This window comes from Chaetodon trifascialis, chromosome 19 (assembly GCF_039877785.1).
Source record: "Chaetodon trifascialis isolate fChaTrf1 chromosome 19, fChaTrf1.hap1, whole genome shotgun sequence".
In the NCBI taxonomy this organism is placed as follows: Eukaryota; Metazoa; Chordata; class Actinopteri; order Chaetodontiformes; family Chaetodontidae; genus Chaetodon; species Chaetodon trifascialis.
The window spans coordinates 1951663-1977355 of NC_092074.1; the positions used below are offsets into that span (position 1 = coordinate 1951663).

The window sequence follows — 25693 nt, forward strand, 5'->3', positions numbered from 1 at the left end:
AGACCCCCAACCCAGACAAACCGGGGTGGACTCCACACGCAGTGCAGAGCCCCCCAGTCCTCTGGGCCCGAGGGGTCCCCAGGACGACGCCCCGGCGGGCAGACCAGACACCCCTCCCAGTGCGGAGGCCCCCCATGAGGAAGCACTGGAGCTAAAACCTAAAAGACAATAGAATTAAATGACCTAGAACCTAAAAGACAATAGAATAAAGGACCTAAAACCTAAAATTGAATAAAATAAAAGGACCTAAGAGCTAAAAGACAAAGTACTGGGATAAAACATGTCTGAGTTAAAAGAGTATAAGAAATCAATTGAAAGTTGAAACTAAAAAGGTGAGTCTTGAGCCTTCTTTTAAAAATATCAACAGTCTCTGCAGTCCTGATGCACTCTGGCAGGCTGTTCCAAAGCTTCGGACCATAATGGCTGAATGCTGCTTCCTCGTGGGCTTTGGTCCGAACCCTTGGAACAATCAAAAGGCCGGTGCCAGAGGACCTCAGGATCCGCGAGGGCTGGTATGATAAAAACAGGTCAGATAAATAAGATGGCCCAAGACCGTTAAGACACTTAAAAACTAATAAAAGCACCTTAAAGTCGATCCTGAAACACACGGGGAGCCAATGCAGCGATTCTAAAACCGGTGTAATGTGCTCCCGCCCTCTCGTCCTCGTCAGCACACGTGCGGCTGAGTTCTGTAGTAATTGTAAGTTATAGATAGTCTTTTTGGGAAGACCAGAGAGCAGGGCATTACAATAATCTAGACGGCAGGAGATAAAAGCATGCATCAGCACCTCCGTGTTAGCCTGAGAGAGAAACCGGCGGACTCTGGCTATATTTTTAAGATGATAAAAACCATTCTTTGTTATATTTTTAATATGAGGAATAAAACTAAGCTCAGAGTCTAAAATGACGCCCAGGTTCTTAACAGATTGTGATAGTGTAAAACCTTGTAGTTTTGGTAAAAGTGTCTCTCTCTTGCCTTCAGGACCAATAACTAAAACCTCTGTTTTATCCTGGTTGAGCTGTAGGAAGTTTTCTGCCATCCATGACTTAATGTCTAAAATACAGTTTAAAAGGTTATCAATAGGCCCCATGTCGTCAGGAGACACGGCAATGTAAAGCTGTGTATCATCGGCGTAGCTATGGAAACTGATGCCATGTCTCCTGATGACATCCCCAAGGGGAAGCATGTAAAGATTAAAAAGTACTGGACCTAAAATTGACCCTTGGGGTACCCCACATTTCATTTCACGAGTTCCGGAGGAACATGTATCCAAACTTACATAGAAACAACGGTCTGTGAGATAGGAGTAAAACCATTTAAAAACAGTACCAGAGAGGCCCACCAGGTTTCTGAGTCTATTTAATAAAATGTGGTGATTCAAGATTTTTTTATTTGAAGGAAGCCTTTTTGTAGTAAATACAGAGAGGCAGCTAGGAATGTGGCATGGGAGACGTTGTCTTCTAAGCCTTGGCTAAGTAACTCCATACCTGTGTGGGTCAAGGACTTTGCTAACACCACAAGTTACCACAGTTACAAGCTCAAGCCTCAGCCCCAGGTTCCCAGTCTGCCAGTTTTCAGCCAACTAGTCTTCACTCTGCTTCTCAGCCAGCTATTATGCTACTTCAGCCTGCTATTCTAATGTCATCTCCTGCTCCTGAATCAGCTAGCCAATTGGCCTTCTAGCCACCTGCCAGCTGTTCTTCCAAATACAGCAAGCCACTGGCCTCCTAGCCTTGAGCAATGTCCTGTTCCTGAGTTAGCTAGCTTCCTGCCTTCAACTTCATGTCCTCTCCACTGCCCAGCACCTTGGAGGTTCCACTGCCCCATGCCATGGAGATTCTGCTACCCAGCACCCTGGCTGATGCCTTTCTAGTTCCAGACTTTCCAGCCACCAGAGTGTGAGGCGGATGTCGCTCCCACTCCTGAGTTGGCTAATATCTCCCCAGTTTGTGAGTCTGATGTCTATTCAACAGCTTGGTTAGCTGATGCCATGTAAGGTCCTGGTCCCAGTTGGCAGTCTGGCAGACATCTTCTCCTGGTGTCCTGTCAGTGGTCTGCTTACCTGTGCTCCTGGTTTCCAACATTAACTCATATTATTGTGTTGCTTTGTTCATTTACTGCATTTTTGCTATATTTTACTTAACATCCATCACAGGGTGAAAAAAGAATTACCACCTTGTAGCTGTATGCTACAACAAACTATGCTATAACAAAATATTTAAACAAGAATAACAGCAATTGCAAAAAATATTAGTAGTATACCTAAATATCTAGTTATATAATATGTATTATATTATATATAAAGCTGTCCCTGTGACAGCGGAGCTGGAGCAGTCTATTAGAGAAGGAGCTCTGCTGTCTGTCCATGAGGTGGTGAAGAGAATGTTCAGGGTTATCCATGATGGATAACAGTCTGTCCAATGTCCTCCTCTCCACCACTTCCTCAAAGGTATCTTATTTGCAGCCAATAATGGAGCCGCCTTCCTGATTCAGTCTGTTGGTGTCACCGGCTCCGATGCTGTTCCCCCAGCACACTGCAGCAAAGAAGAGTGCGCTGGCAACAACAGACTGGTAGAAGATCTCCAACATCTTGCTGCATACGTTGAATGGTCTGAGCCTCCTAAGGAAATAGAGTTGATGTTAGTTTTCCAATTTAGTTAGTTTCCAAGTCATTTGGAATTCTCCACCACTGTGACATTCTTCCCCAGAAAACACAGTGGTTGTGTGGTCATCCTGCTCCTTCTGAAATCAATCACCATCTCCTTGGTCATGGCCACATTAAGCAGCAGGTGATTTCTACCAGACCATTCCACAAAATTGTTCACCACTGCTCCATATTCCTCCTCTCATCCATTGTTTACACACCCCACCACCGCTGAGTTGTCCGAAACCTTCTGTAGGTGGCACAATGAGGAGTTAGACAGACAGAAACACTGCCCAGTCGAAAAAACTGTGGCCTGTCTGTGAGGTAGTAAGTAATCCAGGAGATTGCGGGCGTGTTGACAGGCAGTGGCTGGATGGTATTAAATGCAGTGGAGAAATCAAAGAAAGTGATTCTTACAGTGCTGCCGATACAATCCAGGTGTAGGATAGCGTCGTCCACACCCAGATGGGTTGGTTGGCGAACTGTAGAGGGTCCTCCAGTGATGATTTCACCTGCGGTCGGAGGTGGGCCAGGACCAGCCTCTCCAGCACCTTCATCATGAGTGGTGTAAGGGCAATGGGACAGTAATCATGGAGGCCAGGTTGAAGCCTCAGGTTGAAGAGGTGTCCCAGGTTCATGGACAACTGGCTGGCACAAGTCCTCAGGACTCTGAAACTAATGCTTTCAGGGCCAGTGGCCTTGTCCAGATGCAGCATCTATAGCTGTCTTCTTACCTGACCCGCAGTCAGGTAGGGGATGGTGCTAGTGGAGGGGGTGCTGTGGGGGATGGTGGGGGATGTGGGAGTTGAGTCCAAGGGAGGGATAAGAAGAAGACATCCCTTTATTAATCACAACACAACATGCAGAATTTCAGGGGAGCTGCACACGCCATGCTTAAGTGAAATTAATTTCTCCGCTTTTAACCCATCCCAGCAAGTCCTTCCTCCATGGCAGACCAGGAGCAGTGGGCTGCCAGCCAACAGCGGCGCCTGGGGGCCCAGTTCAAAATAACCAGGGTAGGTTGATGGTTGAAGAGAGAAAGCTTGGGCAGAGGTAGGGTTATAGAGGCCGTTGTGGACAGTGGTGAGGTGTGATGGGGTGGGGGAATGCAAGGTCACTCGCGGTGAACTAAATCTGTGGAAAAAATGGTTTAGCTCATTGGCCCTCTCAAGGCTGCTGGCTACTGGTCTGTCTCTTGCCTTAAGCCCCATGATCCCCTTCATTCCTGTCCACACACCCTTAACTCTGTTCTGCTGGAGTTTGGCCTCCAGCTTCCTCCTGTAGGCATCTCTGCTCTGCTTCAACTTCTCCATCAGCTTGTGTTGAACACTCCTCAGTTCTTTTTTGTTCCCTGACCTGAAAGCTTGTTTCTTACTATTAAGCAGATTTTTCAGGTCACTGGTGATCCAGGGCTTTTAGTTAGGAAAGCAGCATACAGTCCAGGCTGGCAGTATGGTCTGTTCACAGAATTTGATGCACTCTGTGATACACTCTGTCAGGCTGTTGATGTCCTCCCCATGTGGCTCACACAACACATTCCAGTCCCATTGTCTCAAATCAGTCCTGCAGTGACTCCTGAGTCCACCTCCTCACTGTCTTTGTGCACACAGGCTGCCTCTGGACAAGTGGGCTTAAAGATCAGGGGCCTCATTTATAAAACATTGCATAGAATCTATACTAAAAGTGTGTGTACCCACAAAAGCTGAAAATGGCGTATGCCAAAAAATATTCAGATTTATAAAACCGTGCGTACTCACACCTGGACGCAATTTTCCCTTTATAAATCACACTCCACCTGGAAGATTGCGTAGGTGGATTCACCTCACATCCTGCCCGCGACACACCCACATTTTACCATGAATGGTCAATGCAAAGTACCTCATGAGTGTCTTTGCATATAGATATGCCTTCTGATCTATGGCATTTTACGTTCGATCATGGCAGAGAAAAGAAAAAGAAATTTTCTGGAGACTGAAATCGAGGTGCTTGTGGGTGAGGTGGAGGCCAGAAAGGATATTTTGTTTGGTGGTCACAGTAATGGTGTCACGAATAAAATTTAAAAAAGAATTAAAAAAAAAAAAAATGAGTGGCAGCACATCGTCACCGCAGTGAATAGTTCCACTGCCACAGAGTGATCCGTGGCAGAAATTAAAAAGAAGTGGTCAGATGTGAAGGTGGAGGCTAAGAAGAAAGTGGCATGGCACCGTTGAAGCGCATCTGCTACTGGTGGGGGCAAGGGCGCACCCGAGCCCACACCGCTGGACACCAAGATAGCCACGATCCTTGGTTTGGGATGGCGCGGTTCCAGCAGGTCTATCTAACACTGGGCCCAGTTCAGCACATAGTTCCAAGAGCACCGCTCTAGGGAATCTAAATCGGCTTATTAGCCAGTCATCATCATGGGCCAGGAAATCTCCGTGGTCCCTAAAACTCCTCTCCATCCTGATCCTACCATTTGCGTGATCTTCCAGCAGTGCCAGCGCATCCATTGTGCAGCATTACGCATGAGTGTCACTGCACTATTTATATGCTTACTCAGCAAATTGAATGATTGTTACACACCTTGTCACAATTAATACTAATCCATCAGTGCCATCCACTGCTCTGTATCATTTGAAGATGGAAATATGATATATGAACATTGTGCATACAGTAGTAGGCCTAACGGCTCACTAAAGGAACACATCTATAACACTGCAGACTTGGGTGTTTATGATTACGCGGGTCTATAAGTCTGATATGTGATAACATTAAATGTATGAGATCAATCTGGCTTCAATTCACCACCTCGTCATCTGCACTGCCAGTTCCCCCTGTCTCCAAAATGTTCATACGCAAGCATCAAAGTTGGCATACCGGTGCCCACATTCTCACGCTTAGTTTATTTTTATAAATCACATCCGTTTTGTGCGTAAGCAAGTGTTATAAATGAGGCCCCAGCTCTCTTGCTCAAATTCTGATCCCATTCTATATCAGCTCAGTGAGAGCTGATCATGATATTGAAAAGTTACTGGCCACACCTCTACCAGTTTGCTTTCAGACTGAGAATGTAACCTTTTTTTCCTCAACTAACATATTTTAGTGCAATGGCTTCCTGATCATTTCCTTGTTTTTATTTGATCTCTGTTGAGGAAAAAAATCCTCTGTACCTCATTTTCTCTCACCACATTTGGTCCTTGAAAAATTCAGCAGTTCTGCAGAGGTTGTTGTTTTTCTCGGCAGATTGCCTACACTAATAGACATTCCTCATTCAAGCCTCACATTTCTGTCTGGACAAACGCTCATTTCCTTTTCAAAATATTTTATCTAATGGTGAACTGATGGAAGCATTTTTCTTGAGCCACCTCTTAAAGCGAGGCATGCTTCCTATTAAATGGCCCAAGGCTGTTATATTTATATTCTTTGCTTTGTTTTGAAAACTAATTGGGCTGCAACTGATGGCTATTTTTTTCTGGTCATCCATTCATAATAAATAAATAAATAAATAAATAAATAAATAAATAAATAAATAAATAAATAAATAAATAGATAAATAAATAATGGCAATCACAAGTTCTGAGAACCGAAGGTGCTGACTTGAAATGTCTTGGGTTGTCTTGAACAAACTAAATGTTTAATCATTGATTATTCCTATAATTTTTATAATTCCAAAACTTATTTCATCTAACATGGTTTCAACTCCTAGAGATATTTACTACTTGTATGTCAGGACAAAATTATGATGTAACACTGCAACAAAACGACATGAAAATAGATTTATGAGATCTCAACACTGGCACCAGTGCTGGAATTGCCAGAAACTTGCCAGAAAGTTGACACCATCCTTGAAAGTGTGGCTCTCAAATTTTAGTTGCCTCCTTTTCTTGAAAAAAAAAAATGCAATCCAATGCAATAACAGCTTGAAAATGAAAACAGCATTATAGTATTAAACATTTGATTTTCAAAGACTTAACCTGTTCTAAAGTGGACAATATTCAAATGCCATCAAAGAAGCAGCACCGTTAGTCTATTGCAGGTCCAGTGCTATCATCAATGCGGGTCTTCAGTTAGGATGTCTCGTCCACTGTGATGTGTTTCTCTTGGTAAAGTCAGTTCACTTAATTCACACCTGCTATAGACAATGACATATTTTTTGTGATGTCACCAGATTTGCATAAATGTCAACACACTTTCATCTGCACCTGCAAGCTTCAAGTTGTACATATTAAGTTACATCCACAATGAGGGTGAGTAATTAAGTCTATCACTTAGTCCAGCAGCCAAGCTCGATGTCTGTAAACTATTTCTGCAAAAATATCTGTAAAATTCAATTTTCATTTTAATTTTGTCTACTTTAGACTGTGAAGTAAATAAATGTCAACTATATGTCAATGCAGTAGACAGGCAGTGTTGTCTCCTTTATTACACTTGAATATATCATGTCACGTAAAATGTGTTAATTCTGTTGAGCACTTTCACATCAAGTTTAATCACTCATGTCTAGTCTTGCCCTGCGATCGGCTGGCGACCGGTCCAGGGTGTACCCCGCCTCCCGCCCGTTGACAGCCGAGATAGGCTCCGGCCCCCCCGCAACCCCGAAAGGGATAAGCGGCATAGAAAATGGATGGATGGATGTCTAGTCTTGTCATTCACTTTGTTTTGTACTCAACTTTTCCCTTTCGTTTCAGGCACTTGACTTCCTCCCTTTGTGTGATTTTCCCTCCACTGTGGTTGTCTCTCCGACCCTGATTGGTCTCACCCCTCCCTCATGTATAAATAGTCCTTGTCTCCCTTTGTCTTGTGTCAGTTCGTCTTGTGTCATGATCACATGTGTTCCGTAAGGCTCCAAGAGATCTTCAGGTCAAGTTTGTTGAATTTGTGTGCTTTGAGTTTATATTTTTGGTCCTCTTCAGAAAGCACTTTTTGTTGTGTTTTGTAACCTCCTTTGAGAGCGTTGTGTGTTATTTTTTGTATCCTCCATTGCTAGCGCCTTTTGTCTGATTGTTTTCTCCTAGTAAAACCTTTGTTAAACCTTACTGCCGGCTTCGAGTTTTGCTTTTGGGTCCTTGTCCCTGAGTCAAATTCTGACAGAATATTGTCTACTTTAGAGCAGGTTAAGTCTTTTAAAATCAAATGTTTAATGCTGTTTTCATTTTTATTTCATTTCATTCAAAGTGTGCTTGACCCATCCAACCACCCCAACCCCTCCAAATTCAGACTGTTCTTGCTCTTTATACTGCATCATTTGAGAGTGAGAATGGGCTGTCTGTAGAAATCTGTCAGATGACCATGCACATTAAAAAATGACACTACAGTGGTACCCAGTGCCTTAAAAATTGACACAAAGTAACTGACCAAGTGTCCATATGTGTGAGTTAGTTAGAGTGAGAGCATGTTGAATGTTCACTGTGGATACTGTCAGTATTATGAGGAGGAAGAACTACCTGAGGTCAGAACTCCATCTTCACACCTCTGCTGTGCCTGAGACTCTGGACACATCCTTACCATCAAAAGCTCCTGTGGGTAGACAGAGAAATCATGCTTAAATCAATCAATGTCTACGCCTTTCAGATTCCAAACTATGCTACGCAAACTAGGACATTCCGCAAACTACTGTTCACAGGTTCATTAACACCTTACATTGATCTCAGAGCTCTCAGAGCTCTCAGAGCTCTCCTCTGTTCTACTTTTGGCATAGACAGATTCTGGGTAAGTCCAAATTTTTCACACTGCATTGCTTAGTTTTAAACTTTTAGTGTAGAAGCTAGTGAGGTCATGAGTATGGCTGGGTTCAGATTGCTGTTCCTATTTTAGGTCTTTGGCAATCATCAGTGCAAACAAAACTCTTATGTAAAAACTCTATATACTTATTGATGAACGATTAGATGAACTTTACTCCTTCTGTGATGGGGAAGTTGATGCTGTAGATTAAGAAGAGTATTTTAGGTGGTGCTGAAGATAGGATTTTCCATAGTTTTAATAACATAGTTATCATATTGACCTCAGATTTTACTTTTGGTTTCCCAAACCAGCAAATCAGCTGCCAAATGATGCCTTTCATGGGTTTATGTTCCTCCACTCATAGAGTCATATTTTTATTATTCAACTGAATTTTCTTTCTGCATAATGGGCTGACAAGGGGGTTTGTTTTCTATCACAGGCCTTGTGTACAGTTAGGCGCCCAAAGCTCTCAAGGTTGGATAATACAGAGACCTCAGACAGAGACACATTAGCATAATATTTAGAGGCCATTCTAGCAGACAGCAGACAGAAATTCTCTCCCCCTGCTCTTACTACATAGGTAGCCAAGGTCTTTTTGATAAACTGCACAGACAGATACCAGACCAATTCAAGGAGGAATGCTCGAGGTCACATTTTAAAGGAATTAGATCAAAAGTGTTCTCAGTGAGAGGGTTGGATGTCAGGGCATACATAGGTATGGTAGGAGCTATTGTTTGGTTTTAACTATCCAATAGAGTTCCACAAATGTAGAAGGTGGGTACAGAATATCCATAAGAGGGAGTAGTTCAAGGAGTAGAAAGGAAACCATGTGACACTGGGGGTATTAATACACCCCATTAGAAGGGACATTTTCAGAATTTGGTGTGCCACTACCTTGGTTCACTTGTGGACATTGTGTTGCTCATCAACTTGTCTTTGATGCATCAAGCCTGCAATAAACACTTTGCATAACACATCTGAAGTCTCCTGGTGAACTCCCTCCTTCAGTTCACAAGAATTTCCACCACAATTTTGGCGTCACGAACAGGATCTCAACAAGACTGGTAAGTGCATTTTAAAGATTTCTTTGCTTTGCCTTGCCATGTCTGTGTTTGACAAGATCAAAAAGAAACTGCATTTTGATTTGAAATAATCTATGAACCTCTGAGGCTTTAAAAGGACAGAAATCATTGTCTGGGCACTACCAGCTGGACTGTGAGTTCAGCCGGATACCTGGCTAATTTGTCTGGGAGTATTGTTTGATGTGTAGATGTTTAATAAAAGTGCTAAAAGGTTCTGAATCGTAAAGATTAAGTGAGCTTATGTGACTGGATTCAATGTGGTTTTAAATTTCTAAGGAGTGTTACAAATTTTGAAGAAGCTCCTTTAATTGACAATGTTAAAATGTCAGTCGTCAGTTGGTGACAGTGAATAAAGATTTATGAATACGGTGGTTTCTGGGGCAACTCTGGGTTGCACCCTGTTGGCAGATAAGACCCACAGTGAGATTACATGCATGGGAAGACGTTCTGGGGCGGCTGAGAAATGCTTGCTTCGGTGTGATCAAGAGATGTCGTGGATCTGTAACTGTACATGTATAAAGAGAGAGAGAGAGAAAAAAATTCTGTTGTGTCTGAGAACCACAGAAGAAAAAAAGAGACACCAGACGGAGAGTTCTTATAGAGCTTCATCCAGATAAACTTCAGAAATTGTAACACTGATACGACTCTAAATCAAATTTATGGAGATTTAGATGCTGCAGAAGTGTTTGTTGACATATTGTTGTTTGTTGTTTGAAAATGCCATTGATAAATTAAGTGAAAGTTGTAAAATGGGTGATAATCAGTCCACAGCCGAGGCTAGAAACAAATCCTTGAATAATCGGGCAAAATGTGGTAATTCAGGATTTGACAACAGTCCACTGGTAGGCAAATACAAGATAATTCACAAAATGAGACATGTTCACATGAGGCTATGTTCTCTCCAAGATCAGCTGCTGGAGTAGGAAGACAGAGAAAATGGCGCTGTGCGATGCCTCTCACTGCACTCGTGTGAATGGATAAAGGGTGAATGGCTGTATGAAGGTTCTTTTGAGGAACTCAAGCTGTGACTGGCTGAGTTAATGATGGATGATTGCAAAGGAAATCCAAGATGGGATTACAGATACATGAGAGACTGTCAGTGTGTGGCAGGAGATAGGATCGCAAAGGCAGGGATGGAGCGGTACTGTACGAATGTGAAAGTGAATGAAAAGTCCTGTGATGCCTGTGAATATTCTCATTCATCCAGGTCATTGTAAGCTTCAGGGCATTCAATCGATCGCAACTGGACTTTGTCAGATTGTCTTCCAAGACAATGTGACAATGTGACAATGTGAATGTGAGTAGTGACACAAGTTATATGACTTCGCTGTATCCCAAATGAGTCCAGAGACAGCAAGTCAAATGCATAGAGTTGAGCAAGAAGAGGGAGAAGATCAGGGTCAGAGCTCTGCACAGGGTGAGAGTAGAACACAAACTGACTCAGATTTAGAAATAGACACCTCCAAGGAGGAGGTGCCATTCACAGCCACACATCCACAGGGACCAACGTCATCATATGCATTTACTGAAGACACAGAGAAAGGAGCAATGTTAGTTTGTGGAAGACAAAAGAGCAGCATGCCACTTAAACACATGAAACGCATCCCAATAGTGACTAGATCCCTAGACAGAAAAATAAAAGGGTCAGAGCCAGTATTAACAGCTCCAAAAATCATGATAAGAGACATGGCTGTGTGTAAACCATGGACCCCATCAGAAATTATGGACATGGTACACAAAGCCCCAAATCCAATTGGCAATCTGGAGGATTAGTATGCACTGTTTACAACTGCCTAGTACCAGACGTGAAGCAGCTAGTATCCTTCACATACGGTGTTCAATGGACACTATGAAGAGTCATTTGTGTTTCCTAATACAGGATGGACTATGGCCTGTAAGCAAAACATTGCATGATTGGTTAGCTGAAGATGCTAAAACCGCAATTACTGCATGTGCACAATCTTGCATCGATTTTTTACAAGTTGCCCAGTGTGTGCAAAGAAATAAACAGCCCTTACCAGAATTTATCCAGAGATTTATTAAAACATGGGATACTCATGCTGGAATCAAATGTGAAAACAATTGGAAGGAGACAATGAGCAAGATAATGGGCTTATACAGAAATCAAGTTTTCTCCCAAGGTGGCAAAGCATCAAATGGCAAACAAATGCTTCAACATGCAAATGGTGATGATAAGCATCAAAAGGGAGATGGCTCCTACACTGATGGCTCAGCCTGTCGACAAACGGATAACACAGTTCTTGCAGGCTATGCAGTGGTGAATGACTGGGAAGTGTTGGGAGCCCAAGCATTACCTAATGGTACTTCAGCCCAGGCTGCAGAATTGTGGGCTCTTACTAGAGCTTGCCATCTTGCCAAGGATAAAGTTGCACTCTACACTGATTCGAGGTATGCATTTGGTGTTGCACATGACTTTGGTGAGTTGTGGAAGATGAGAGGATTTCTAACCTCCTCAGGAAAGCCTATTCAGCATCACATTATAGTTGCTAACTTGCTAGAGGCTATCTTGCTCCCATCTCAACTCGCAATTGTCAAATGTGCTGCACATAAATCAGGGTCTGATCCTGTAACATGTGGAAATGTGCTGGCTGACACTGCAGCCAAACAAGCTGCCATTTCCTCCTCCTCCATGGTTCACCAACTATTTTCTTCGTAGCCAGTGAACCCAATGCGTGTGCCTTCCATTAATGATGTTGTGGAAATGCAAAACCGCGCTGATAGGTAAACATTTGGATACGCAAGGGTTGTACTCGAAATTCAGGCTTCAAGTCAGGCTTGTGGCTCCACCCCGATGGTTGGCCTGTTTGCCCCAGATCTCTCCTGCATGTGCTTGCTCATGTTACTCATGGTCCTGCACATGTAGGAAAAGGGGGGAGTTAGACTTATAGCTCATTAATGTCGTAATTTGGCCATAACGTTAGTCGTTTTGTTGTATGGTGGCAGCAAAATGGTGTTAATTGGCGCTGAATTTCTATAGCAGTAGTTTTAACGTGCTGCATGGCTGAGCCCTTGCTTTCCATTAGTTGAGTGAGCCATAGCATTAGCAAGTGCAGTGGTAAAACACGGGCGAGGAAGCGTAGCAAAAATGCCACAGGAATGTTATTTTGCTAGCTTTTGTTTTTCTAGTTTTTCATCTTGAATATTCAAAAACAGTAAAATAAAATTTACTGTAATGCTGATGTGTCACGAGTTGTAGGCACTACAGCCTTCTGAATGGTCTTAGTTGGTCTGCTGCGGAGGAAGGACGTGACAGGATGGGTTAAATGCGGAGAAACGCAAATGCATGACATGTGCAGTTTCCCCCTCTGTAACTCTGTCTGTGACTGTGACTAATAAAGGGATGTCTTAAAGTAATTTAAACAGAACCTTTGCTAGTTTTTAAAATGATGTGGATTTGTAAAATTTGCAAATTTGAAACAACAAGAAAGACAGATCTTTTAAAGCATTACAGACTTAGACATGGCCATGGTGGAGAATCTTTCCCTTGTCTTTATTGGGAGTGTTATTGCTCATTTAAAACATGGGGCAGCCTGCGAATCCATCTGTCAAGAAGTCACTCGACCTGTGACACAGGGACACTGTCCACTGTACTATCATTTAAATGTCCATGTTGCTTTTTAAACACTATCTCCACAGAAAGAGTATACTTTGAGCACATTGGCCATCATTTAAAAAAACAGGATACTGTGTGTTGTGTTTTTGAAAATTGTTCTTTCAAAACAAACATTCATGGAACATTTGCCTCTCAGAGGAGCTGGAAACACAATCCTCACACTCTTGATGACTTCAAACCTGAGCTTTTGCAGATAAACCCTCTAAATGCAGGGGACGATCCTGTGGATGAGGGTGATACCGAGGGTGCAGTGAGTGAAGATGCTAAAGAGAATGAAATGAGAGAATTGCCTAATTTAATAGAAAAACATGTAGTCCACTTGCTGCTTAAGTAGGAAAGCATATTCAATGTACCACAACATTGTATTGATATAGTTAGTTGAAGAACTACACTTTATTTCTTCATCAGCCTCTGGTCCTATTTTAAAAGAGATTTTACAGTCATGCTTAAAGAAGCATAATTGTGAGGTTGATGATTTGATCATCTCAGAGATGGTAACAGACCTATGTGAGTGCAACCCAATTACATCAGCCCTAAGGAGTAATAGTCCTTTTTCCATCTCCTACAAAAGAAGAGAATACTTCAAGGAACATTTTTCTGTGGTAGAACCCATAGAGTATATGCTCAGTGCCAGGGAGCAGAGAAGTTTCCAGTATGTTCCTATTTTGAAGTCCTTGCATGAGGTTTTGGAGAAAAAAGAAATCCAGGATTGGCTCACACACAGTTGTGAAGCAGATATCAGTTCTGACAGTCAATACAATTCATTTCAAATTGGCAGACATTTTAAGAACAATACATTGCTATCAGAAAATAATCCCGCTATTTCTCTTATTCTGTATGTGGATGATTTTGAAGCGTGTAATCCACTTGGCACTTCAAGAAAAAAGCACAAAATTACTGCTGTGTATTGGGTTTTAGCCAATGTGCCACCACTGCTCAGATCATCACTGACCTCAATATACCTTGCACTTTTCTGCAAGGCAGATGATATCAAAAAGTTTGATGCTGTGTTACAGCCATTGCAAAAAGAAGAAGTCCTTGGAGAAGAAGGACTTTACATTCCTTCATTAGGCATTCGAGTCAAAGGTGCTGTGTATTGTGATGTTGCAGCTAACCTTGGTGCCCATTCTTTTGGAGGATTTGTGTAGAGCTTCTCAGCAACACACATCTGCAGGTTCTGTCTTGGAGAAAGATACCAGTTCCAAGTAAGTGAAGTTAGTTGACACATTTTATCCTAGAACAATGCAAGAGCACTGGTCTCATGTTCAGACAGCACAGACAAGTGTGTCTCAGTGTTATGGAGTAAAGAAACAGTGCCCACTGACTGAAAAACTCAAACATTTTAATGTTTTATCTGGCTACCCACCTGATTTACTCCATGACCTATTTGAAGGTACTGTACCTTTTGAGTTAGCACTGTGCCTAACTAACTGTTCCTTAATCAAAAGGAAATATTTCACACTTGATGAACTAAATAAATTGATCAAGGAGTTCCCATACAGATGGGCAGATAAATCTGATGCACCACAAGCAGTTCCATTGACTTTTGCTAAAAGAAAAGCTGTTGGTGGCAATGCCCATGAAAATTGGGCTTTGCTTCGCCTCCTTCCCCTGATAGTTGGAGAAAGAGTACCAGAGAGTGAACCCTCATGGCTGGGTCCTTCAAAACCTTAAGGACATAGTTGAACTTGTCCTTTCTCCTGTCCATACAGACTTAACAATTTGTTTCCTTGAAAGCAAGATTTCTGAGCATTGACATAGATTCCTTTCCCTCAGGAAAGACTTATTCCAAAGCATCATTTTCTAGAGCATTACCGACAGCTAATAAAGGATTTTGGTCCACTTGTATCTCTGTGGACTATGCAGTTTAAAGCTAAACACAGCTTTTTAAGCCGAAACATTTTGTTGTCTCTTGCTGTAAAGCACAGGTCTCAAACTCATTCCACAAAGGGCCGAGTGGCTGAAGGTTTTCTTTCCAACCAAGCAGCAGCACACCAGACTTGATTCATTTCATTAGCTGATCTCAGTCTTCAGACAGCTGATTGGTCAGACTGCGTGCTCTTGATTGGTTGGAGGAAAAACCTGCAGCCACACGGCCCTTTGTGGAATGAGTTTGAGACGCCTGCTGTAAAGCATGTTAATGCTTGCGCACCATCTACATGGTGGCGCAATTGTTCCACTGTCTCTCCAGGCATCAAAACTTTCAACTATGGATCTGACTGTGCTGAAGGAAGACATAAAAAAAGCACTGCAAATGAAATTCCCCAGCATTTCGTTTGTCCAGGTGGCAACCACAGTGTGTTGCAGTGGCAAAAAGCAGCATCCAGGTAACAGTTTCAGCTAGTCTTTAGTGAAGATTGGCATTAAGAAAAACCAAGTGCCTCAGCTTTGAGGGGCTGATTCTGTTTCTTCTCTCTGTTATTATCTGCCCTGTTTTGGAGAAGATTCTCTCTGAGGGGACTGATGTTGCTACAATGCACAGTCTCTGTACCATCACGTGTGTAAGACGTGGGTAGACTGAAGCCTTGGTCTCCCACCAGCTCAGTGGGTCTGCACTTCTCTGAAAAAGAGGCTCCTCGAGATAAGATCTCACTTCCAGTACTGCATCTGCTGAAGGATTCCTTCTTGTAGTGTCTCCAGTTGCTCGTTGATCAAAGAACCTCCAAATAGCAGATGCTTGTGGCTCCTCTTGTTTGTCCTCTGTTGCCTCTTCTCCCTCTTGGTCCCCTGGCAGTGGAGTTGGCTGGCTGTATCTTGCTGCTGCTGCAGTTATTCTCTGAAGAGCTTCATCAGCCGCTCTGTTTTCTTTAAAGGCCAGCTGTTTGAATCTTGGGTCAAGCATGGTGGTTTCTGAGAGAATACTGTTGTATTCCATTCTGTGGAACTTTCTATCCATGGATGCAAGGAGAGCAGCCACTAACTCTGTCACTTTCCCTTTGGTTACTCTGGTCTGGTGCTCAGCTGTCACTCTCTGCAGACCCTTGCACAGGATCAGCATTTTGGAGGCTGTAACATAGCTGAAAAAGAGTAAACAATAAATGTTAAAATTGTGTTTAGTTTTATTTAGCAGTCTATATTATTTCCATTCATGTCTAATCTGTTTTTCATATCAATAATGCAGCAACTAAGAAAAAATGATAATAAGAATTGAATAATAATAACAATAATAATGTGATAACATTTGTACACTGTACCTGTCTGCACTGATCTCCACTGTGACTTGCTCAAACGGCTCCAGAACAGTGCATGCCTCCTGCCTGCAGTACCTCCCATTCCTCTTGGCTCAGAGGATCAACAGGTGCATTGATAACAGCCAGGGTAGAGATGACTGCATCCTTGGACTCCAAAATCCGTTTTAACATATGACAGGTTGAATTCCACCTTGAAATACAGTCCTGTTTGAGCCTTAGTTCAGGTAAGCCCATCTGTTGCTGGGTAGATCTGAGCTTCTCTGTGGCTGCTGTGCTCCTATGGAAGAATTCCACTATCGCCTTCATTTTGTTCATAGTGGGCTTCATCACCTTCAGAGCATCTCTTACAAACAGGTTAATTGTGTGTGCAAGACATGGGTGGTGGGTCCATTTCAGGATTTTGATTGCTTTAGTTATGTTGGCTGCATTGTCACTAACACAGCAAACCACTTTGTTTTGCACGTCCCATTCTTTTGCCACTTTGAGCAGCTCCTCTGCTAAGTTCTCAGAAGTGTGTCTGTCACTGAACTCAAAACAATCTAGAAGACAGGACACCATTTTGTAATTTTCCACAAAGTGGCATGTAAATGACATGTAGGCTGTGGCGGTTCAGGACGTAAAGCAGTCAGTTGTCAGGCAAACTGTAGTGGCTTTTTTTACTTTCTCTTGTCATATAGGCTTGGGATCATTTTGTGGGAGAGAGTTTTCCTGCTTGGAATTACATACATTGGACTGAGAGAATGAGTGAAGCTTCTGAATCCTTTGTCATCCACGACTGAAAATGGTTGGAAATCACATGCAACCATTTTAGCCAGCTCTTCATCAATTGTGTCTTACTGGGTTCATAGCCTTTTGCACAAATTGTCTCATAGAGGGTTGTATGTCTTGGTGGTTGTGGTGGTGAACTGGATGATGCTGTAGACACTCCAGCAGCAGCAGTTGCAGTAGACTAACTAGCACTTTCATGAGTAGCAGGTTGACTTTCTTGTCTTTTTTCTTCTAACTGCACTGATGGATGTACAGCTCTCATGTGCCTGTGCAGGTTATTTGTAGAGCCTGCTTGATACGAGATTTTAACCTTGCACACTCTACACTCTGCCTTTGTATTGTCAACATAGTTGAAATGCATCCAAATTTGACTACATTTCCTGCTGTCACTCATTTCCTCATCTTTCATTTCTCTCTCTGTAGCAGATCTCTCTTTCGCTCAAACAATTAAACAATTTCCCCTCGGGGATCAATAAAGGAATTCTGATTCTGATTCTGATTCTGATTCTGCTCTCGTTCTCTCTGTGCGCTGTGTCTGTAACACCCGCCCTCCCCCTCCTGCTCAGTGTCGACACACAGAAGCCACCACACATCATGTAGTTGACCAATCACGTGCGGCTTGAACAGAAAAAAAAAAAAAAATAGAGAGAGAAAAAAAGCGGCTCTCGCTCCAGCTCCCAGGCAGGAGCCGGCTCCCATTGTTCACTTCAAAGAGCCGGATCTATGAGCCGTTTCGTTCACGACCAACACATCACTACAGGATACACTGATTCTCTCATCACCTGAACACTGGATTCAGTAATCACAGCAGTGGCCAACTGAATTTCCTGTACCTCACTTTTCCTATGACACAGAGCTAATGCTTGCCTCTGGAAATGAAGCTTTCAGGAAGGATGGCATTCCACTCAACTTTACCTCAATACATTCAGACATCCTCGAGAGAATGCTGAAAGCATCTTTCGGTATATTGCCTACCCAACAAGTGCGCAGTATTTGGATGTTGCTGAGGCGCTGATTCAGAAGCATCCTTGCCTGAAAGAACCAGGATCACATAGTGGATGCTATGCATGGCAATAGAGACTAAAATATAAAATAGGAAACTATAGAACCAAGTTGAGAGGGCATGGATGCCCTGAACTTGATGTGAATTCTCTCAGCAAGAAACGACCACATGAGAAAACACCTGCAAAGAATGTTAAAAGACAAAAAAAGTCAGAAGTTAACTATTTACCCCCTCACTCACAAGGAGAAACAGAAGAAAGTTTGGAACATGAAAGAGTGGAGCTCCTCAATGAGGTGAGGAAGAGGGATAACTGTCAGCTCATCAGTGAAAAGATAGCAAAGACATTCTTGATTCGCAGGCAGGAAGTTGTTAATCAAGAAACATCTGTCAGTGACCTGAAAGAAAGATGGCCTGCTCTTTTTGACACAGCTCAGGTAAATATTTTTTCCTAAGACAGCTTACAGTACATGTTGTTTTTGAGTAAATTGCATACATTAAATGCTGTGCCTATTTGTGCCTTTTATTTTTTTTTTTATACAGATTAACCAAGAATTCAGGAGGATCACCACTGTTAGCCTGGAGACAACATTTCTGGCGAAGCTGGACCACTACTCCCTAGAGGTATGAATAAATGAAATGTAGTTACTTTCAAATAGGATATCCACTTTGGTGATGTTGGGTTCTTGATCATGATTGATACATCTTTGGCTATTGATAGTGCCGTGCTTTTCAGTGTAACTGGAGAGTGAATAATGGACCTAAATTTTACTGGTGGCCAGAAATGTGAATTAAAGTCAATTTTAAGATTGTTTATTGTCTCCTAGATGTATTAAAAGGTAGCTGTTTACAACTTTAATTCATGTAAGGGAATAATATGTCAAATAATAATAAAATGGGCAAAAATATAAATTAAAACTAATAAGTGAGATGGTTCACACCAGGCCTCATAAGCATCAGCCTTTTGTTTTTTTTTTTCTTTTGTTTTTTTTTTTTGATGTTATTATCAAGAACACATTTTCCTAGAAGACCAGTTCAACATTCTTTTTCTTATTCACAGGACAATTCTGTGGAGACAAGAGGGAGGGAAGGGAGGTCACCATCTGTGGCTTAATGGTGTACCTTAAGGAAAAGGAGGAGGAGCTCTTCAAAGAGCAGGTAAATCAGACACCACTGTACTTGACAGAGATGTTGTTTGCTTGCTGATCATGGCGGAGAGTGTTTATAACAGAGCTGCTTATCTTAAAACATGACAAAAAGACAAAAGTCACAGTGAAAACCAAAAGTGCCACAGGGAAAAGTTTTGCATATTCATGAGAAATGAACCTCACAAAGTGCTTTGTTTCTCACAATTTCCCTTGTTACCTTGGACACACATACAGGTATTGGCACCTTTTTTGGCCGGGACGAACAAAATGGCAACGATACATGGAGACAAACAATTTAAAACACTACACCGATACACATTTAAAAATCATATTATGATACTATCAAATAATTGTGAATACCTATACATAAGACATGGAAAAATAACAAAAGAAGAACACATTTTACAGTACTTGAGGATCCACAGAGATGTTAGCCTGCTCCGGCAGGGCAGGGAAGTTACTCTCCACCAGTGGACACACAGTGTTGCCATAGCCCCAGACAAATGTGAAATTTTTTAGTAGAAAGCTTTAGTAAACACTATATGTGGCATTTTCCAACCCTCTGCAAACCCTTAAAACATCTATTTTAATTCTGACCTACCAGATTGGCGATGGGCGTAGTACAGACGAACTGATGAAGATTGTCACAATGCAAGGTGGCACAAAATCTAATCCAGCCCGTGCAAAGATTGTCCTAGAGAGAACAGAGGTCCTAACAGATGTGGTTATTACCAGAGCCTGTGCCTGTAATGGGGCTGAAATACACACTCAACCTCAGCTACCCAAAACAACTGAAAAATACTTTTGAAGTGTTTCAAAAGATATTCCTCGAGCTGGATGATCTGAAAACCAGTCCTAAGGTAATGTCGCTAAAATAGACTGCTGTACTAAAGAAAATGTGAAGAGTTATGTTATCCTCAAATTAAAGAGGAAATTTGTTGCAAATTTGTTTGCAATGTTTTGTTGAGTAACATAGGTGTACTGTTGACAGTTCATTAAATTTCAATTCAATTTCAATTCAATTTATTTGTATAGCGCCAAATCACAACAGAAGTTGTCTCAGGACACTTTCCATATAGAGCTGGTACAGACCAAGCTCTTTTTTTAAATACACCTATAGTTCAAAATAATGCACTTTTAATGATGCAAATAAGTCAAAACAGTCTGATCAGCATGACTGTCAAAATGTTAGGTCTTTTTGAGACAGTTTTACAGGGATGTTTTATGTCATTTTTTATGGAGGCTACAGTTTTGTGTATGTCAATATGCACCCAGTCTGTCATGTTTGAATAAACAGTTTGATCATAAAGCTGGTATTTCAATGTATAATTTATTCTGACTTAGATAAATAAGTTACTAGTTCTCAAAAAAAATAAGGTAACAATTTGCATAGACATTTCTGAGTAGAATCAAAGGAAAAGAATAAGTAAGAATAACTAAAAGGAGTAATTTTTACACAATTAAAATTAGGTTGGTTCAATTTGATCAAGCTTGAAGAGGACAAAGCAAATCATGTTGCTTGTACTAAAGTAATTGAGTTTGCCTTACTAGAGAAGTCTTGTGGCATTAACTCAATAACAGCTAAGCTGAAATAACTTACAAAGATCTACGCAAATTGTTACATCAATTTTTTTTTGTTGAGACAGCTGATTATTTTTTAGAGTGTAGGTGGAAAGGACCATTCCAGGTGCTGGTGACAACCAGAACAGCCCTTAAGGTCGAGGGTACAGCAGACTGGATCCACGCATCCAGATGCAGGCTAGCCCTGCCCCCAGCCAATCACAAGGAGGAGGGAACCCATGGCAGAAGAGAGAATGGCCTCTAAACACATCAGTCATGGCTTCAATTGGGGAGATCTGTCAGATACCTTTGGTTCTTGCGGTTACAGTTTGATGAAAATTTTGTTCACTCTTGCAATAGCTGTGTTCGTATTCCTTTTTCTGTGTGCCTTTTTGCTAACTGGCTGTAAACTGATGATTCAGAGGGCTAGACACATAGCAATCCAGGCCCCACAGCAGGTAGTGAGAGAGACTGGAGGAGAATGGGAATTTCCGTTTCAGAGAAATTTGGACGTTTCATTGATTGATAGTTCTGTCGAGAGCGAGGGATATGTTTGAGATTGAGATCTAACAAAGTGCAATTAGAGAACGGATAGGGTTACTTTTGTAATATTTTAAGGCTGTGCGCTTAGACATCTGTAAACACCATCTCATCATTATGTTGTCTTTTCCTTTTTAATCTACTAATGTTTTTTTTTAACAATTTTGAATATTTTGTAATCCACTATTACTTTTGTATTCAGATCAATGCTTGCTTTGAGTAAGACATAGATTCTCTGCTTTTATTGTTAGTGTTTTTACATGGATCATTGTAAGATGATAGATTGACAGATGTTATGGAGTGTCACTAGTTCTAAGCTTTTTGTTCACTGCTTTGTAACAATAAGAATGCCTTAGGGATGATTATGATGGGTTTTAACAATATCATTATCATCAATTATTATTATTCTTATTCATCATGGATGCAAGAGTAGTTTTATAGTCCTACCATCATTTTACTTAGGTATTCAAGTTAGGGTGGGTCATGCTTTTGTATTTGAAATAGTGAGTATTGGCTAATGAAATGTGAAAAGAACTCCAAACCTGGGACTGCTGCAACACTGATGTCTGATGCTCTGCTCCACATACCTCTCTTACTCTGTCTGTCTCATAGCTGTCTTGCTTATGTTTCATTTCCAGTGGCTTTCTCTTCATATAAATATTGTATTTCATCTGATTTTCTTACCCACCAAATAAAGCACACAGAAACACACATCAACATTCAATACTATGTGGCTATGATGGATTCACTATATGACCAACCAACACCTTGACCTCCACATTTACTTTCCACATTGCTTCATTAAGGGCACACTATCTTAGCATAAAATTGTGAGATGCTAAATCATCCAGTATAAATGTAATTACTCAATATATTAGACCTACTGCAATCAGTTCCCTGGGTTCCAAAACAGTCTACAAAAAGTCACAATTACTGTGAGTGAGTAACTACTTTTTCCATAAATAGTGCACGACCAGGTTCCTAATCAAAGTGACATGGTCATCCTCTGAGTCACCCAGGGAAAGAACTTACAGCTGCTCTGCCAAGGAACTAGTGAATACATCACCCATGTGCCATACTGTCAGCGCACCAGTGAATGACTATGCCAGCTTTATTTCTGTTATGTTACCTGTCCATCAGACCAACAGTGTATAATGATCTACTGAGGCATTCTGTGACCCAGTGACATTAGAACAAAAAATGAGAGTGGTCACATGAATGACACATTCAACTTTAAGTTAATATATATAGTACCTGTCAAAAGTTTGGACACACCTTCTCATTGAATGGTTTTTCTTTATTTTCTTCATTATAGATAGATAGATAGATAGATAGATAGATAGATAGATAGATAGATAGATAGATAGATAGATAGATAGATAGATAGATAGATAGATACTTTATTCATCCCCAAGGGAAATTCACAAGTTCCAGCATATTTCACAAATTGTAAGAGGCATGCAATAAATAGTCTGAAAGCACAGCAAGCAAAGAATTAAAAGTTAAAGGTACAAAATGTCCACCTGTCCAGTGATTAACTGACACTGACACTGATTAAAAGTAAAGATGACCAGTGCAAGTAGAATTAAATGTGAAATTGTCCAGTGCAAACTGAATGCAAGTTAAGGTGCATGTTGAACAGAGTGTTGTACAGATTCCATTCAGAATCCATACAGATTCCAGTCAGTGGTTGATAGTGGTCTTCCAGGACAGGCAGCAGAGGAGTTGGAGGGGGGATGAGCCAGGCCTACAGTGTCAAATGTATTAAAAAGCACATTCAGTTCATTGGCCCTGTCAACGCTGCCTTCAACTCCTCTATTGCTGGTTGTTCTGAAGCCGGTGAGCCAGAATCAGAATCAGATATACTTTATTGATCCCCGGAGGGAAATAGTTTAAAGTATTTCTGATTCTGAAGATCAGGGGGTCTCTTATGACTTCTTCCAAGGGAGAATTGCTGGAATTACATGTGCAGAGCTTTCTTCTTTGAGCTGTCTAGCCAGGAGCTTGCCTGTTTTTTTTCCCTGACTCAAATGTTGTTTTCAGTCTAAACAAAGCATATTCAGCCTTTTTATTAAATATCTCATGTATTTTAAATTTGCATTTGCAAATGTCATTAAACAGGCTATCAGAATAATGTCTGGCTAGTTCTCTTTCCATTGCACTTAACTGTACTTCCTTTTTCTGAATGGTATATTTATGTTCTTTTTTCTTCTTGGAAGTTTGTGCAATGATCTTGCCTCTAACATAAGCTTTGATGCTTCCCAGACCCTTGCTACTCTGTCTGTGCTACCAATATCGATGTCAAAAAATCATTATTAAATACATCATCATGCAGCAGAGAGGTATTCATCCTCCATCTACCTTGTCTTAGTCTATCTGACTGTAGGTTAATACATAGTTCAACAGGTGCGTGGTCTGAAAGGGACATAGCATTAATATTGCTGTCAATGACAGAGGAATATCAAAAATATGTCTATTCGTGAGTAGGACTTGTGGCAGTGGGAGTACAAGGAACATTCTCGTTTCTTTGGGTTGACCAGTTGTCATACATCAATCAGACCATTGTCTTCCATCAGTGTATGAATGGCAGCTCTATCTTTGGGTGTTGATGTTCAGGTTCCTGAAAATTTGATTTTATCAAGTGCACCTTCTAGAACCTGACTGCAATCTCCTGCCATAATCACTTGTCCTTGTGCATTCCCCAGTATGCTATTAATCTCATGAAAAAAGATGGGTCTTCTCTATTGGGGGCATAGATATTGCAGAGTATTAATTGCATATTATTTATGATGGTTTCGAGACCATAATTCTACCATTAGCATCCTTAACACAAAAACACAAAAAAGTCTACAACAACCAACTTGAGGCTCATTCCCCTTTAGTTCAGTCCAAAGGAAATTTGAAAGAAAAATGAAAAAAGAAAAACAAATCAATTTGGTCTGTGGAATGTCCGACTAGCTCTCTAGTTCAGATAGCCACACAAATACTGTCCACCCCCACCATACCTCTCCTTGCAGCCTAATTTTCGCGGATCTTCATCCTCCTTTCATTCTCCATCCAAATTGTCCCCGGTAGGCCCATTGTTCACCATCTCAGATGTTTGTTGCTCGATGAACTTGACAGCCTCTGACGCATCCTGAAGTTTTCTGTTCCTCTCTCAGTGTTGCTGGAGGGGGGAACCTGAATTTCACCTTCTTGTCATGAAGCAGTCATTTGGCCATTGAAAAAGCTTTCCTCCTTTCGGCTAGCTCCTTGGTCAAGTCTGGGAAACGGGAAATGTTGCATCCACTCCATACTGCTCCCCCCTTCTCTCGCACAGCTTTGAGAACTTTATCGCTCACAGTAGAATGCAGAAATTTGATCATTATCAATCTTGGCAGTTGACCGTCATCCGGCCACGATCCAGGGGAGTGGTGTGCTCTTTCTATTTCAAACTCACTGTCAACATCCATGCCCAGTCCCTCTGACAGGATCTTTTCGATGCATGCCTTTCTGTTTGCCCCTACCGTGACCTCGGTTAGACCTAGCAGTCTCACATTGTTACAATGACTTCCATTTTCTAAATCCTCCACATGGTTCCACAAAGTATTTATGCACTTGCTATATAGCTTGCGGTCAGTCACTAGTTGTGTGTTGTTCTCTATGTCGGATATCCAGCTTTCTGCCTCATCACAATGACTTCAGCCTTGCACACTCTTGACATTCTCTCAGTCAGCTTCATGAGGTTGTCATCTGGTTTGGTTTTTGATTAACAAGTGTCAAGAGTTAATTTCTGCAATTTCTTGCTTTCTTAATGTGTTTGAGACCATCAGTTGTGTTGTGCAGAGGTAGGGTTGGTACAAAGGTCTATACAGTGAGTAGTCCTATTTGACTACTGTTCTAATCCATATTTTATGCCAAGAACCACTCAACTAAGTAAAGAGAAATGACAGTACATCATTACTTTACGACATGAAGGTCAGTCAATCCGGAAAATTTCAAGAACTGTGAAAGTTCAACCCCATCAGTGGTGATCATCTTCCCTCTTCTGCACACCATCCTTCTGCACTTATCCAGTCCGAATGACATCCCGATGTCAGTGAGGGAGTCAATGTCATACTCACTCTTGGCATACAGCTTGATGTCATCCATGTAGAGGAATGGTATTGGTATCCAAAGCCACTCTTGGTGATGATCTGGCTGAGGGGGTTTAGGCCTATGCGGAACAGCAGGGGCTGGCTGTGAGTTGGCTTCCAGAGTTGTTTTCCGCAACCCCATTGAGTTCTTGATGAAGTGTCCTGTCGGTCTTATACAGGTCTAGGCACTCCAGTGTCCATGTGTATGGCATCGAGTCATAGGCCTTCTTGTAGTCAATCCAGGCGAAGGTTGGTACTGGTCTTACAGTCCTGGGTGACTGCCCTGTCAACCAGTAGTTGGTGTTTGGCT

The 25693-nt window shown here is 41.6% G+C and overlaps 1 protein-coding gene across 4 annotated transcripts in view; it reads right to left on the minus strand.

The window, feature by feature from the left end:
- Positions 1–25693, minus strand: part of lrfn2b (leucine rich repeat and fibronectin type III domain containing 2b) — a 185973-nt gene that overhangs the window by 60546 nt on the left and 99734 nt on the right. Inside the window, exon 3 of one of the 4 annotated variants that reach the window (XM_070986869.1) lies at positions 8069–8141. The exons of the other annotated variants lie outside the window; for them this stretch is intronic. The gene's annotated coding sequence lies outside the window, so the exon portion shown is untranslated. The remainder of the gene's footprint in view (positions 1–8068; positions 8142–25693) is intronic. 4 annotated transcript variants of the gene reach the window in all.